This window comes from Corvus brachyrhynchos, unplaced genomic scaffold, assembly GCF_000691975.1.
Source record: "Corvus brachyrhynchos isolate BGI_N302 unplaced genomic scaffold, ASM69197v1 scaffold130, whole genome shotgun sequence".
In the NCBI taxonomy this organism is placed as follows: Eukaryota; Metazoa; Chordata; class Aves; order Passeriformes; family Corvidae; genus Corvus; species Corvus brachyrhynchos.
The window spans coordinates 805,005-810,860 of NW_008236193.1; positions in this window are offsets into that span (position 1 = coordinate 805,005).

Below are 5,856 nucleotides of genomic sequence, written 5' to 3' on the forward strand. Positions count from 1 at the left end.
ACCTTCCACTGTCCCAGGTTGCTCCAAGCCCCATCCAACCTGGCTGGAGAAAAGTTTTCAAGTGGAAAAGCTCTCAGGTTATGTAGAGGCAATTAAATTACCTTTTAAGGGCTTTCTTTACTTAAAAATGGTCAGTAGTAGGAACACAGCTCTATTCCTGAGCCAGCAGTTTGTGTTTTCTGTTGTGGAGTAAGAACATTGTGTCAACCCTGTGGGAAGAGGAGCTGAGAAAGGGAATGTGTCTGTGGTGGCCTGTGCTCCCTTCCAAAGCGATTCCAGGCCTGCACACCTGCACCTGGATCAGCTCCTGTACCAGAAACTTCTTGCCTGGGTACTGGAGGCTTTTGAAACCTCTCATGTTGGCTGCTGTGGCACTGTGCAGGAAGCTCTGCTAACGACTGCTCTGTGTTTGTTGTAGGAATGTTATTGCTGGAGGGAGTGTTCGGAGCCATCCGTCCACTGGGACCCTGCTTGGGGGTGACCCTGAAATGCCCAATACAGATTCTGCAAGTTGTGGTGTGTGTCTCTCTCTCCCATGAACAAACTCATCTTCACTGACCACTTCCTCTGAGCACTTTCCCAGCACCTCTTGCCTTGATGGGAGTAATTTATAAACCTGGTATACAAAATAAACCAAGTGAATGATTTTTGGGGGGTTGGATTGGGTTTTTTTGTGTGTGTGTTTGTGTGTTACCTTCTTAGTCCACATTCTTAAGACCAGACCCCTGGTTTGGTTTTGGGCTATAGAACCATGGAATCACAGACTGGTTTGGGTTGGGACACCTTCCACTATCCCAGGTTGCTCCAGGCCCCCTCCAGCCTGGCCTTGGACACTTCCAGGGATCCAGGGGCAGCCACAGCTGCTCTGGGCACAGTGTTATGTCTTCAGCTCGTTGGACTGTGTGTCCTGAGGCAGGTCTGCCATGTGTTTGCCTCTTTTCCTGTGCAGGTTCCTTGGGAATCAACCACTGGCTGCTAGGATGCTGGGTTTGATGATTTATTTATATCAATTACAGCTCTTGAGCTACTCTTAGTGATGTGTTGATTTTAGGCTCATCATTCCTAGATCGCTGTGGCCTCATGGATACAGTTAGCTTTTCATAGCTAGCATAGTTTCATGGTAACAGATTCCTGAAATTTAGTTTGAAGAAAGGAGTTGGGGTTTTTAACATCAATTCATGGACCCCTTAAATGGTCTGGTTTTTAAGCTTTTCTGGCTTAATCTAGGGGCTTGAGGAAGGGAGGCCCCAAATCCTGGGTGTCTTTCTTTGTACCAGGGTGAAAACCAGGGGTTCAGAGAGCTGCTCAGTTCTTAAGGCGGGGTTTGAGTAGAAAAAGAACCTGTATCCTCAATTCATAGATCTGTTTATTTGTGGACAAAAATCAGTGATGAAACAACCCCCAAACACAACCCTTTAGGCAAGAGTTTTTAGCTGTTAGAAAACCCCTCCCACAACCCTTTAGATGAGAGGTTTTAGCTGTTAGAAAAAGGAAGAGTGAGGATTATTTTGCTCTGGTCTCTGCCACTCAGTCACAGATGACTCAGACTCGGGAGAAAAGTTCATCCCTTTTCGCAAAGACCAGAATTTACAAACAAACTTCCTCTGTGTGAGAACAGGGTCACTGTTTTCTCACTGCTTAGTGCCCAATTTCATCTTGCTAGAATGTTTGGCTGTAATGCAAGGTTTGAATCTCTTCAGGGGAAAATCCGAGTTGTAGCTGTGCTGCCTGTGTGTTGCTGTCAGGGCTGTGTCACCTTCAGGGATGTTTCTATGGAAAACTGTTGGAAAACCTGCCCAAACAGTGGCACTATGCAGGACACTTGGACTACTTAATTAACAGTAAAATTTCTTAGTGTTCCTTCAGCAACATCGCTGTTAATTAATTGGGGGCAAAGAATATCATTTTCACATGCAAAAACTGCCTTTGCTGCTCTGCTGTGTCCAGTAAGATGCAATCACAGAATCCTGGAATATCCTGAGCGGGAAGGGACCCACAGGGATCCTCAAGTCCAGCCCCTGGCCCTGCACAGACACCCCAACAATCCCACCCTGGGCATCCCTGAGAGCGCTGTCCAAACGCTCCTGCAGCTCTGGCAGCCTCGGGGCAGCTTCCCTGGGAGCCCAGTGGGACAGAAGCTTATGGAATAATGGGATAACGGCGCTGTTTCCTCAGGCTGTCCCACTCCCCGCTCCAGCAGTGCTCTTGACTGACTCGCAGGAGGCGAAAGCCTCCCCTTAACCTCAGGATACTGAGAATGTATTTGTCAACAGCTGCCCCCGCCATACACTGGGGTGTTGATACTGATCCATTTCGGTTTGTCAACAGCTGCCCCCTGCCATACACTGGGGTGTTGATACTGATCCATTTCCAGCCAAATTATGCCTGGAAAGTGGAGATTCTGTCAGCCTGTCCTTGCACGGCAGCAGGATTGTAAGCTCAGGTCTGAACAGCTCAGTCCCTGCTCTTACCTGTGTAACACACCTGGACAGGATGGGTGTAATTGCCTCAGAAATTCCCTGGGTTTGCCTTGTTCCCATGGGTGACTGACCTGTTCCCATGGCTTGGAGTTCTTTGGGAAGCCTGAAGCTGGGGGTCTGTGGTGTCCAACCCTCTGAGGACCCTGGGGTCCCTGAGCTGGCAGTCAGTGGTGGCAGTCACCTTTACACAGCCCCGCTGACAGAGGGCAGGTGAGATTGGGAGATACTGAAAGGAGAAAAACGTATTTAAAATCCCAGCCGTGTGCACAGGCAGCACTGCAAGGAGTGTAAGGACCTTGGATTTGTTTGGGGATTGTTCAGCTGCTTGTTCTTCGTGCAGCATTTCCAATGATGGATTTATTGTTAATTAACCCTAGGATTAGTGTATAACTAATTTAATTGCTATATTTCTCCTGCTACAAGAGCAAGAAACACTCTTGAAAATACCTTCTGCATTCTTGGGCAACTCTGTTAAAATTCAAATAATTACTGTTCAAGTGGCATGGGTGATCTTTCCAATTTTTAATATCCTAGCATTGCCTCTCTTCTAACAGTTAATTATTTTCATAATGAGCTATGAATGGCACATATGCTAGAGGAGCAAATTAAAAGACAACAACCTGACAGAGGGGGAAAAGCTTCCCCTTCCAAACCTGGAGAGGGCACAGAGGTTCCTTTGGATTTACAGACATCAAACAAGCTGTGGGTTGATGATGTAGCTTTGAAAATGCCTGTGCTTTGCATCCCTGCCTGCCTGCCTCTTCCAAGTGTTTGTTCTTGTTGGTCCCCCACTTGACTTTCCCCGTGGAATGTGTAAGTGGAGATGGGACAGGGGTTTTTTACTGCAGCCACCTCGGCACTGGGAGCCTGCAACAGCCCTTGTTGGTCTCTTCTCCTGGAAGAGCCTCTGCTGGGGCTCCTGGGTTGGGAATTCCATGGCAAATCCTGCTCTGGAATAAGCTCCTCTGTTGGCTCTGGGAGTGCAGAGTAGGAAGCTTCAAACTAGGGATACCTGCAGGGTGAAATCAAGAGTTTTTGTCAGGATATCCTGCTGCTTCCTTCCATGTCTGACAACAACTGATTTTGGTGATTTTTTGGATTATCTGCTCGTCCTGGGGCAACCCGGAATCTCTGGCAGCTGAATCCACCTGCAGCTGGTGGCTATACCTGCAAATACCTCACCTTGGCAGTGTTCCCAGAGGAACACTGGAATATTTTCCCTTGGGCTCAAGAGTTCATTTCTGCCCAAACATTTCACGCAGTCCTAGGAGAGAGTGTTTCCCTTGCACAAATTGGTGCCAGTGAAAACTGATTTTCTACCTCCTGATACCTTCAGCTTGAGGTCCAGAGGACATTTCAGGGATCCCCTTCCACATCCAAACCCACAGCTCCACTTGCTCCCAGTTCTGCCAGTTCATTCTTAAAAAAAACACTGAAGGTTTCACCGTGCTTCAGTTTCCCTTTTGCACTCCAAAGCCCCATGTCAGTAAAAGTTTTTGGTTACAACAGCATCAGTTGAGCTGGGTTGTGAGGTTTGGGGTGTTTGATTAAAAAAAAAAACTAGAGAAGTGCACTTATGGAAAATAGCGTGGGTTTGATCAATAGTGGGTATTGGAAGTTTTCCATCTCTTTTGTGCAAGATTGCAGGAAATAACAGCAATAGCAGAGCGAGACATTTCCTACCTGTGAGCCCAGAGGTGACAACATGAACTACCAAACCCCAGACCGATCCCTGTGGAGCTGGAATGCCTTCAGGGCAAAGCTCAGCACTGATCAAATTAAAGACACCACCTCCACCCTCATGGATCTTAAATCTTTCTGAACAAAGCAAATGTAACCCAGCACCTACTGGCACACCTGGCTCTTGGAAATTGTTTCTAGTTTCTATGCCCAAGTTTGGACAATTTGCACCCCATTATGGGGGTGTGGGCTTCTCTCTCATCCGTGACATCTCTCACATCCTCCCTCAAGCTCCTCTGCTTTCCAAACGAGGGAGCTCGAAACGAGTGACCCCTGACTTAGGAAAAAAAAAAAAGGAAATAAGTAATAACCAACCATGTGATGTTTAACAGGGCAAGTGCTGGATCTGCCCTGGGATGGGGCAGCCCTGGATGCAGGGACAGACTGGGAATCAGAGGCTGGAGAGCAGCGCCGTGGGAAGGGACCTGGGGGTCCTGGTTGGTCCAAGTTGGATCTGAGTCCCCGGTGTGTCCTGGCAGCCCAAAGGGCCACCGTGTCCTGGGGGGCACCAGGCCAGGGAGGGATTGTCCCGCTCTGCTCTGCACTGGGGCAGCCTCACCTCCAGTGCTGGGGGCACTCTGGGCACCACAAGATCAGAAGGGTCCAAAGCTGTTGGAGAGTGTCCAAAGGAGGGACACGGAGCTGGGGAAGGGTCTGAGGAGCGGCTGAGGGCACTTGGCTCGTTCAGCTGCAGCAGAGGAGACTGAGGGGAGGCTCCTGGGGGCTGCAGCTCCTCCCGAGGGGAGGCGGAGGGGCAGGGGCTGAGCTCTGCTCTGGGACAGGGACAGGAGCCCAGGGAACGGCTGGAGCTGGGTCAGGGCTGGGCATGGAGCTCAGGGAAAGGTTCTTCCCCCCGAGGCTGCTGGGCACTGCCCAGGCTCCCCAGGGAATGGGCCCGGCCCCGAGGCTGCCAGAGCTGCAGGAGAGTTTGGACAGCGCTCTCAGGGATGCCCAGGCTGGGGTTGTTGGGGTGTCTGTGCAGGGCCAGGGGTTGGATCAATGATCCTTGTGGGTCCCTTCCAGCTCAGGATATTCCAGGATTCTAAGTTACTGCCAACTGAGGACTGGAGGAATCACTGGCTATTGACGCAAACCAAGTTTAATGTCAGACCACAGCAGTGGCTGGAGAGAGCAGACGCACTCCTGTGTGGACACCCCTGCTGTAAAGTCCGACACTGATCCCTTCCCGGCTGCTGCTCTAAGCAGGATTCTTAACAAAAATCTAACATATCATTCATTAAAGGAGAATTGATTCCTCTGACTTGCTTTGGGAAGGAGGCTGCCTTGCGGTGCTTGGTGTTTTCCAGCATGTGGATACTGGAATGGCGAGGAACACGAGCTGCCGGAATTCAGCTGCTGGGTGGTGCCTCATTCCCAAAGCTGGGGTTCCCAGGTGGGTATTCCTTGGCAGCGGGAGGCAGACACCTCTCCTGGCAGTACCACAGTGGGCAATTTGGCCACTGCAGCTGCAGTAGCTGTTGGTTTACACGCTTTCCTGAAGAACTTTTCATTGCTTTGTCTTCACTCCAGCTCCTCGTGTGCAGATTTTCCCCTTTTTTTGGTTTTTTTTGGGGGGGGCGTTTTTTTGGTACGCTGCTGTTGCGCGGCACGAAGCCCGCGGACCCCCCGGGGGCAG